The following is a 12,290-nucleotide window of genomic DNA, read 5'->3' on the forward strand; positions in this document are numbered from 1 at the left end:
ACAAAGTCTTATTTATATACAGAAAAGATGGGTTACATTTTTATTATCCACATTATGTTGAAAGTTTACAGGTGCAATGATTTGGATTAGAAAATATCTAAATCTTTATTATACTGAAAAAAATTGAAGACAGGAAAAAAGTTGGAGCAGTAGAAGAGTGGGCTTGAAAGCTAGTATTTTATTCATTCCACCTATGTATAAAAGTGAAAAATTAAAATGTTCTCACAAATCCTGGACATAAAGCTCTCGTATTTCATGCCACTTTTAATCTGAAGTTGCTACACTAGAATATTTTCAATTAAAAAATGCATATGATAAGCTCTTCTTTTGGGAACAATCACCTTGTTACTAAATAATCATACCAGAGATACATGATTCTTAAAGGTAATAATCTAGATGTGTTAAAAATTTACAATAGGGATACTAACAAATTAACCAACTATTAAGGGCAACAGAAAATTTAGAACTGTCACTTTTCTAGATAAAAACACATCAGTTTGTCTGAATATGTAATCCAAACGATTTCCCTAATTACTTTAATATTGTTAATTGATTTAGAAATTTTCATGCTGTAATCGTGTGTGTACTGTGTGCATGCGTGTGTGTACATTGTGTTTGTAAGCATGAGTATATTGTGTGTTTGTGTATATTTTAAGGAATCATTTTGTGGACAGTCCAGGCTTATGCCAAGTTAAATTTTAATGGATTTAACTATAATTAGAATAGTTAATCTTCAGAAATAAAGATTCGAGACAAAGTAGGGATGGGCTTGGACTTCAAAGAACAGTTTAAGTCTAATACTGTAATAAATTAATAAAATGTCATCATCAAGGAAACCTATAATATTTTCCTAAAGTCAGCCATTAAACTAGATACCAGGTCTGTTATTTGCTCCTATGTGATTAAGAAAGAACTAAAGCATCTTACACTAATAATCCAAATTACTCTGTACCATGTGAGCTAGTTAAATCTTTTTCCTATACAATAAACACCAAGCATGCCCCTACCCATAGAGTCTTAATGACTGGCAATCAGTTCCATCTTCTAAATTGAAATAGCAGCAACCACACCTTTCTTCACCATAAATGCAAAAAAACATACACAGACCACACAGCTGGCATCAATCAACTCTGAAAAAATAGTATAGCCGAATTGGCATTGGAGTTTTCATTCCCAACCCTTCAACACCGTGTCACTCAGCCAGTTGCATTTACATCAATTGAAAACTAGCATAAAAAGGATCAGACTAACTGCAATCTAATACAATCCAAAAAAAAAAATACTAAAACTTCAACTCCCTCTTTTTTTTTTTATTTCAGTTCTACTTGGAGTATAGCCAAATGGACACTCTTTAGAGTGTTAAAGATGTTTTTAGACATTTTTTGATAAACAACTTATTTAAGTTGACTAGATCTAAAACAACTACACCAAGTCTATGAACAAACACCGTAAAAGAAGAGTGACTACTCAATAGCCAGATAATTAGAACAAATGGGGAATTATCTTGAAAAGTAAAACAGCACCATTTCACTTTATGACCTCTTTTAACATTAACAGAACACTTACTTTGCCAAAGCCCCTTGTTTTAAAAAAGTACCGTAAAACTGTACACAGCTACTTGGAGCTAACGGTGGTGTTAACTACCCGAATTGCAAAATGGTAACAGGCAACTGTATATGATAGAAGGATCTGAGCCAATAGCTGGATGCACATTTTTCCAGGCATTACTTCACAAGATGCGTTTATAATCTCAAGCCAAACACTCTTTACAAAGGTGCAACCAAAGTATAATGTAAAACATAGAAATTCATTAAAATAGATTTTTTCTATTTGAAAGTTCTTTTTGGAAAGAATTTAACTTTTATGCAATCTATCTAAATGTTATTACATCTATAATGTGTATTATATATATTCTTTTGTTTATACTTATACACATGTGCTCACACATACGTAACACAGAGAGAGAGAGCGAGAACACCTACATTAGAAACACAATTTTGAGAGAGTTCCACAAAATTGTGCTGTCTTAAAGAATTGTCTATATAAGATCATATTGACAAGGACAATTCAAAAGGTTGGTTGGGAAGCTTGGGGGCAATGAGTTTAAGATAATAGTAGTGAAATGATTTAGAAAGGGATAGAGAGAATGGTAGGCCAACTTGAGGAATGTAACCAATGTCACTGAAATGTACATGTAGAAATTGCTGAAATGGTATATCTTTGTGTATACTCTCACCAAAAAAAAAAAAAAAAAGTTAATTTACTATAAATCAGACCTGAGAATTTTATGATGTTTCCTTTTTATAAGGTTACAGAATTTTCCTAATAAAGACTTTATCAAAAGTCTTTTTAAAGATTAAACAAATGTCATACTCCAGGTCTTCAGTAAGAATTATGTTAGAAGCTAGGGATTACGTGGCAGCAAGAAGAGCAGATGAGAAATTTGGAATTCTAAATTTTACTTCTGAATCAAAATTCATAACACATCTTATTTTTATCATCTACTCCCTCAAATGTAATCTATGTAAAACTATACTAATATACATACTGAACACAGGTACTTGTATAAAACCAAGTAGCAAAGGCCAACTATGAACAAGTTCATAAATGATCTCTCCATACTTTTAACAAATCTCCCTTTTTCAAGTGGGTTAACCAAATTACCCTATCTAGAAAACCTGGTGACATTCTTGACACCTTCTTCTTCTTCACCTATCCACTTACATCTAAGTTTTATAAGTATCCCAAAACTTGTTGACTTTTCTTCTCCTACCAACCACATCTCTAATTCAATCCACCATAATTTCTCCAGTAAATCATTGCAGCAGTCACTTAGCTGGTATCCTTGCCTTCACCTTTGCCCCTCCAATCTACTCTCCACCTCTGCCTGAGAGTTTTCAAAAATCACAAATATGATCTTGACTCTCTTGCATAAAATTCTTCAGATAACTCCCCATTGCCCTGATGATCAAACCCAAATTCTATAAAATGATGTAATATTTTTCTTCACTTACCTCTATACCTTCACTCCCTTCTTTACCACCACTCCCAGCTTTTGCACACACAGTCTGTGTTTTTATCATACACTTTACTTCAATTTCCTTTATATGTTAAACTCTTGTTTCTAGTTTTCTTTAAATAATTTATTTTCATTTTTGTTGTTGAGAATATACACAGCAGACCATATGCCAATTCAACAATTTCTACAAGTACAATCAGTGACATTGACTACATTCTTCAAGTTTTGCAATCATTCTCACCCTCCTGTTCCAAGTTGTTTCTTCCTATTAACATAAACTCACTGCTGCCTAAGTTTTCTATCTAATCTTTTGAGTAGCTGTTGTCAATTGAATGCATGTGTCTAATTGCCTCCATGAACAACTGCCACCTTTGCCATGAGACCAGAAGAAATGGATGGTGCCTAGCTACCTTTACTGAACCTTTTCATCAAAGATTCTATAAAAGAATACTGATCAAAATGGAGAAAATGCAGAACAGAATTTCTGATGCTCATGGAATCTAGATTTTCTGGAGCCATGTAGGCTGGATGAACCCCTGAAACTATTGCCCTGAGAAAAGATTTAAACCTTAAACCAAAAATATCTGAAATCTTCTTAAAACCAAACAATACTTTAGTTTAACTAGTAAAGAATGTCTGCCTTGAGCACTGTACTCTTTTAAGATCTATTTATATGGGATCAAATTGACAACAATTGTTTCTGGATTTTAAATGTGATGTTTTATCAGCTTAGATTACTCACCCCACCCATTCATCTTCAATGCTTTAGTTCTCTGCTTAAGGGTCAATTCCCCTGGGAGGCTGTCCAAGTATCATCAAGCACTCATTAGGTCTATGTGGTCCAGAGCAGCTTTCACTATCACGATCATAAAGCATTCAAATTTACCATTTACTTGTCCACATCCTCATTGAGTGTATAGTTTATGTGATAATTAAGCACTTCTATTAAATCTGCTATTGTATTTCTTGCCCTTGACACACAATAGGAGTCAATACATGTGTATTGACAAAGTGAATGAACGACAGTCTACAAAGATGAATGCTTGACATTAATTGGGAGAGGAAATCATGGCAGGATTGGGTCTCCATGAGGACTAAGAGTAAATGAGTGAGAAAATAAGTCTTAATTTCCTTCCTACTATCTCCTGAACAAATTACTTTACCTCTAAGTGACAGATTAAAAGGGGAATGATGATCATAGTATGAATATCATAGTTTATTTTATATATATGTGTGTATATACATTTAAACCAAAAAAAAAAAGAAAACTACTGCCATCGAGTCAATTCTGACTCATAGCAACCACATAGGATTTCCATGGCTGTAAATCTCTACAGAAGCAGACTGCCACATCTTTCTCCCATGGAGCCATTGGTGGTTTCGAACCACTGACCGTTGGTTAGTGGTCAATTGCTTTAACCACTGCACCACCAGGGCTCCATATATATACACCTACTCCTCACTTATGGATTATTTCATTTCACATTTACAACAATAGTAAAAAACCTACTGTCTAACTATTTTGCACATTAATGATGTATGACTGGCAATAATCAACGTTGAGGTGTAAGGCTAGAGTAACATTAGCTGTGATGGTAAGGTTATGTGTCAGCTTGGCTGGGCCATGATTCTCTGTGGTTTGGCAGTTATGTAAGGATGTAATTTGGCAGTTATGTAATGATGTGGTCATTTTGTGATATTATGGGTCATCCTCCATTTATGCATAAGGTCAATTTTTGCATAACCAACTGGTCTTTGGAATCTAAGCATGTCAGTAAGTGAGGAGTAGGTATATATATATATATGTATATATGTAGTCTTAGGATGGGTTCTTTAGAGAAGCAAAACTACTGAAGCATACATATATAGACAGTGAAAGAGAGAGAGAGACAGATTTATCTCAAGGAAATGGCCCATGTGGTTGTGGATGTTGGCAAGTCCCAAAGTCTGTGGGTCAGACGTCAGCTGGAGGCTTTCCTGATTCACGTGGTTGCAGGAGTTGATGCATCCAGAATTGGCAGGTCAGACAGCAGGCTGCTGGTTCACAGGGCTGCGGAACCCAGTAAATCTCAAAATCAGTAGGTCAGACAACAAGCTGCTGGATCAAGTCTCAAGAACTGGAGATCAGATGATGATGAGCCAGATGTAGGATCCAGAGCAAGCAAGCAAGCTTTGTCAGAATGTCCATATATATATGGGATGCAAGTCACATCCCCAAGGAAACTCCCCTTAAAAATGTTTGGCTGATCACATCAGAGCACATCATGGAGGATGACTACATCATTACCTAACTGCCAAATGACATCATTGCATAACTGCCAAACCACTGACAATCATGGCCCAGCCAAGTTGCAACACAACCTTAACCATCATAGCCATTGAGTCAATTCCAACTCAAAGAGACCCTATAAGACAGACTAGAACTGCCCCATAGGGTTTCCAAGGAGTAGCTAGTGGATTCAAATTGCCAACCTTTTAGTTAGCAGCCGAATTCTTAACCACTGTCCCACCATAGCTCATATATATATATATACATATGTATGTATGCATATATATATATATATAATTTATTTTATTTTTGTTGTTGTTGTTGAGTGTACTCACAGCAGGACAGACACCAATTCAACAATTTCTACATGTACAATTCAATGACATTGATTATATTTTTCAAGTTGTACGAACATTCTCACCTCCTTTTCTGAGTTGTTCCTCCCCCATTAACTCAAATTCACTGCCCCTAAGTTTTCTATCTAATCTTCTGAGTTGCTGTTGTCAATTTGATCCCATGTAAATAGATTCTAAAAGAGCACAATGTTCAAGGCAGACATTCTTTACTAGTTAAGCTAAGCTATTGTTTGGTTTTAAGAAGACTTCAAGGGATATTTTTGGTTTAAAGTTTAAAAATTATCTCAGAGTAATAGTTTCAGGCCTCCATGGCTCCATGGCTCAAGAAAGTCTGGAGTCTGTGAGAATTAGAAATTCTGTTCTACATTTTCTCCCTTTTGATCAGGGTTCTTCTATAGAATCTTTGATGAAAATGTTCGGTAATGGTAGCTGGCACCATCCAATTCTGGTCTCATGGCAAAAGAGGCAGTTCTTCATGGAGGCAATTAGCCACACATTCCATTTCCTCATCCTATTCATGAGTCTCCTTCTGCCTCTGTTGCTTCTGGTGAATACAGACCAGTTGTTCTACCTTGGATGGCCACTTGCAAGTGTTTAAGACCCAAGGCACTATGCAAGGAACTAGGAGTAGAACAGAAGCACTAAACATGGTATTAGGCCAATTAACTGAAATATTTCATGAACTATAATCCTAAATCTCCAAACTAAGGAACCAAATATATGGTTAATATATGAAAGTACTTTAATATATGCCTGACACTTGATAAGTATTTTATTAGTGATAGGTGTTAATTATTAAACTACTAATCAAATAGTAGGGATGAAGGTAATCTGACTTGATTTTTTTAATCTTACTGAATATACATTTTTATATGTTTCCAATAGTATTGTTTGCACACACCAAATAAGGTCAACAAATTTTTGAAATTAATATGTCATTTTATTCTATTAGAGTCTTTGCTAGCTCCATGAAATACGTCATGAATTCGGAATTGGAGCTAAAGAGAACATAATGAGATAACCTTTCACATAGTGGCAGAAAGTCAGAAGAAGAGTACAGATGTATTAATTATTAAATTACATACCATACTTAATACACATCACCCAAATACAGGCTAAAAATTAGAGTTTTACTCTGCAAGCTAGTGGAATTTAAGACCATTAAAATGTATTGTTGTTCACCCTAAGAGTTACTTGAGTATTTGAATCAACTTGTCTGAGGAGCCCTGGTGGCACAGTGGTTAAGGGCTAAGCTGCTAACTGAAAGGTTGGCAGTTCAAATCCACCAGCCACTCCTTAGAAACTCTATGGGACAGTTGTACTCTGTCTTATAGGGTCACTACAGGTTGGAATCGACTTGATGGCAACGGGGTCTGAGAAGTTACTAATCACCTCAACCCACTGCATTTTAAGTATCAATATATCAAAGCATTCAATGTTTCCAATTTTTCTAAAAATGTTATAAACCTCATGCCATAACACAAACAACTACTATTTAATCAGACAACAATGGGCTAAAGTATGACACCTACTGATTAAACATTTTAATGTAATTCCAACCTTAAAAGCTGCTTTTGTGTAGTATTCATATTTGTGAGAAGCAAACATGACTGAACTTATACAGTATGCTCAGCTACAACTGTAGCAAATACCTGCTAATTATCTTAATGGTTCCTTAATAGATCACTAATTGTAGAAGTGAAGGAACAAAGGAAATTCAAGACATGATTGAACAGTAACAGACTCTAGTCTGGATTAACTCCACCTAACAAGGAAAACAAAGTTGTAATAATATCAGGCAGTGATGACAGTGATTTGAATACTACATAGTTTCTATGTCTTCTCTTTCGTCTCCTCAATTTTCCATGTACAGAGTTAAAGCACCATTACATTACTGCCAACATACACACGACTTCCAAATCTACAACATCAATTCTAATTCCTCCTTTTCTCTAATATCATGCATCCCAGAAATCTTCATGATTAATTTCTCTTTTTCCCATTGATTTCACACCTGAGATTCACATTTGACTCTTTGATTGCTACTTGTCCATCTCAACTCACCACAAGAGCCTTAGCCATGTATTCTTTATAATACATTTCAGATTTTCTAGCTCCCAAAGTCTTATGAAAGAAGAAATCTCCCAAACTCATCTCTCCTCTTCTCTGGGAAGGCCATTCATAAGAACTGAGGCCAAACAGAAAAATTATAATCAAGGTACTTTCCTTTTTAAAAAATAATCACCAAAGGATCATTCCTAATATGTTTAGAGAAGTGAGAAGAAATAAAGTTTAGATATATTCCTCATACACCTGCATTTTGTGGTCACTTCATGACTCTCTCCTTTGCAATGATGATAGTTTTCCATGTCAGACTATAACGCAGTAGAATATTGTATGAATATTGTAATTTGGATGATTCATGTTGACTGATCTGAGCACCTAAATAAAACTTGCAGTTCTTGATTAATCCTCATATTTTGAGTTACTCTTACTTTAAAAAACACCTATGGAATTGATAAATGTGTGTCTTAGTTATCTAGTGCTGCTATAACAGAAATACTACAAGTGGATGGCTTTAACAAAGATAAATTTATTGTCTCACAGTCTAGGAAGCTAGAAGTCCTAAATCAGGGTATCAGCTCCAGAGGAAGTCTTTCTCTATCTGCTGGCTCTGGGGAAAGGTCCTTGTCATCAATCTTCCCCAGCTGAGGAACTTCTCAGCACAAGGACCCCAGTTCCAAAGGACGTGTGTTCCTGGCTCTACATTCTTGGTGGTTTGAGATTCCCATGTCTCTCTGCTCACTTCTCTCTTTTATATATCAAAAGAGATTGACTTGAAAAACAACCCAATCTTGTAGATTGAGTCCTGCCTCATTAACATAACTGCTTCTAATACTGACTCATTAACATCATGGAGGCAGGATTTATAACACATAGGATAATCACATCAGATGACAAAATGGTGGACAATCATACAATACTGGGAATCATGGTCTAGCCAAGTTGACAGATATTTTGGGGGGACACAGTTCAATCAATGACAATGTGTAAAATAATTCCATAAAAAATTAAGACTGTCAGTTTGCAAAAAGTATTTATTGGGCATTAGTGATGAATGAGATAGAAGTAGTTCCTACCATCATGGAACCTGCAGTTTTGTGAGAAAGACAATCTTAATCAAATCACTAGAAATATGTTGAAGGCTGTCATAGTAAATTTTAATTGAAGTCAAAGGCTTCTAGAAGGAAATGAGGTTCAAGCAAAGATGTGAAGTATGTCTAGCAATTAGCTTGGAGAAATGTGCTCATGTCAAGTTTCTACTGCAGCAGGCCCAGTAATCATTTGACATTATGGTTCTGGTCCTAAGAGAAGACTCCTGAACTAGAATTATAAATTTAGGAGTCACTATCATTAAAATGTTAATCTAAACTATTGAAATGAACGAGACCACCAAAGAAAGGAGGAGAAATAAAAAGAGAGCTGTGGACAAGTCCTGACACATGTCACAGTACAGATGAGCCTTAAAACATCATGTTGAGAGGCAAGGCCAAGATGTCAGAGTAGTCAGACACTTCTGGTTGTCCCTCTTACAACAAAGCCCCCAAAAAGACAAGTGAATTAATTATGTATGACAATCGAGGAACCCTAAACATCAAAGGCAAAGTTGAGGAATTGGACTGAGTGGCATAGGGAGGGAGAGACAGTTCAGAAGCAGCAAGGAGTTGCCAGACCTGACCAAGTGAAAGCCTGAGCCCTTCAGGCCTGATCAGTTCCTGGTGCGTGGTGAGGCAGGCAAGCAGCAGCACTTGGGAGACATTTTCCACACCAGGAGAGACACAGTGGCAGACAGTCTACTTGGCCATCCAGAACCAGTGAGAAGCAACCCTCTATGAGGGGAAGATAAGTACTTGCATCTGGCCTACCACGTGGATCAAAAACACCCCCCTTAGGGAAAAACCACTCTCCCGTTTACCTCCCTGATCCCTGCTCAGCACTGGGTCTGGGACCAGCTTGAGAAATTGCTGAGTCCCCTGGGCCAGAAGTAGGACCCATCACGCGCCCTGAAATATTCTCCCAGTCTTAGAGTAAACAAATTAACAAATGGGAAAAAATAATCTGCTGGCTCCCCTAAGCCTGGAATTCAGGGTAAGCACAACTCCTTTGCCTAGGCACAGGCATAAGGGATCCACAGACTTTGAGTACCTTTCCCCCTGCATAGACTTCAGCGGGCGCATTTCAACAGCATATGCCCTCATTACCACAGTACAACAGGGCATATACCTGAAGTCTAACTTCAACTGTTTCAGCTGTGAAGTGGCAGGTTCATGACATTTGACACTGCTCTGCCCAATAAGCAGGGCCTTCACCTACCCACATCAGAGGCCTGAGTACTGGTAGCTCCACCTATGCCTCCTAGCCACCTGCGACAGGGGCCCAAGAATAAGAGGTGCCCCCCAGTCCTTACAGTCAACAGCATCAGGTGCTCATAGTCCGGCTGCAAAACCCACCCATCTATGCACTCTAGGGAACAAGGACACGATTTACTCCTGGACACTCAGGGGTGGCTGTCAGCTCCTGCCTTACTCAGCCTGTGCCCCCCTGCTGCAGCTGAATGCCTGTACCTACACCAATCACCCATGCCTCTCTAGAACTGTAGGTGAGAGCCTGCACCACACACTTGGTGGCCGACTACCTGGACACCTGAGCAGAATCCATACAGGAGGAGTGGACAGACTCCTGGGCTCACATACTTAGTGGCAGTTCTGGTCACCTGATGGCAAGCCATTGGAGCTTCAGAGTCGCTGGTGATTGAGTGAGCTCACACAAGCAGCCTATCTGGACATATCAAAACAAAACAAAACAACCAGATAGGACACACTAAGTAAATAAATACAACTTATTGATGTCTCAGAGACAACAGTCAATATCAAGTCACATAAAGAGGCAATCCATGATGGCTTCAGAAAGCTCCCAAAATAAAGAATCTAGAAATTTTCTGGAGGAAGAAAATTTCTTGGAATTACCAGAGGCAGAATACAAAAGATTAATATACAGAACGCTTCAAGAGATCCGGAAGGAAATTAAGCAAAATGCAGAACACACAATAAAGGGACTTAAGAAGATTAGAGAAGAGCATAATGACAAATTTAACAGGCTTCAAGGATCCATAGAGAGATAGCAATCAGAAATCCAGAAGATTAACAATAAAATTTCAGAATTAGGCAACTCAATAGAAAGTCATAGGAGCAGAATTGAGGCAATGGAAATCAGAATTAGTGAGAATGAAGACGAAGCACTTGACACCAACTTATCTAAGGAAAAATCAGATAGAAGTATTTAAAAAATGAAGAAACCCTAAGAATTATGCAGGATTCTATCAAGAGGAATAACCTACAAGTGACTGGAGTACCAGAACAAGAGGGGATCACAGAAAATACGGAGTGAATTGTTAAAGATTTGTTGGCAGAAAACTTCCCTGATATCATGAAAGATGAGAAGCTATCTATCCACATAAGGTAGATCCCAAGAGAGTCACCAAGACATATTATAACCAAACTTGCTAAAACCAAAGATAAAGAGAGAATCTTAAGAGCAGCTAGGGATAAACGAAAAGTCATTTACAAAGGAGAGTCAATGAGAATAAGCTCGGATTACTCAGCAGAAACCATGCAGGCAAGAAGGCAATGGGATGATATATAAAACCTTAAAGGAAAGAAAAAAACTGCCAGCCAAGAATTGTATATCCAGCAAAACAGTTTCTCAAATATAATGGTGAAATTAGGGCATTTCCAGATAAACAGCAGTTTAGGGAATTTGCAAAAACCAGACCAAAATTACAAGAAATACTAAAGGGAATCCTCTGGTTAGAAAATCAACAACATCAGATAACAACCCAACACTAGAATACAAGGCAGAGTAAACAGATATCAACCCAGACAAGGAAGTCACAAAAAAAAAAATCAAAGCTAAAACACTGAAAATAGGGAAAGAGATGTCAATATGTAAAAGACCACATTAAAACAAAAAAGAGTGACTAAAAAATGTAGACATAGATTTTTCATATGGAGAGGAAGTCCAAGTGATGTATAGAAATAAAACACTAGTATAAACTTAGAAAAACAGGAGTAAATATTAAGGTAACCACAAAGGAAACTAACAATCCTACAAGCAAAATAAAAAAACAAGAAAAATATATAGACTCAGTAAATATAAAATTAAGAATGAAAAAGATGAAAATACATATAAAAAAATACACAGCACAGAAAATTAAATGGAACAAAGAAACTGTGAACAATGCACAAAAAAGACATCAAAATGATAGCACTAAACTCATACCTATCAATAATTATGCTGAATGTAAATGGAGTAAGTGCAGTAATAAAGAGACAGAGAGTGGCAGAAAGGATTAAAAAAACATGATCCGTATATATGCTTCCTACAAGAGACACACCTTAGACTTAAAGATACAAACAAACTCCGAGGATGGAAAAAAATATATCAAGCAAACAACACTCAAAAAAGAGCAGGAGTGGCAATATTAATCTCTGACAAAATAAACTTTAAAGTAAAATCCACCACAAAGGATACGGAAGGACGCTATATAATGATTAAAGTGTCAGTACACCAGGAGGACATAACTATA

Source organism: Trichechus manatus, unplaced genomic scaffold, assembly GCF_000243295.1.
Source record: "Trichechus manatus latirostris isolate Lorelei unplaced genomic scaffold, TriManLat1.0 scaffold00173, whole genome shotgun sequence".
NCBI classification, from domain to species: domain Eukaryota; kingdom Metazoa; phylum Chordata; class Mammalia; order Sirenia; family Trichechidae; genus Trichechus; species Trichechus manatus.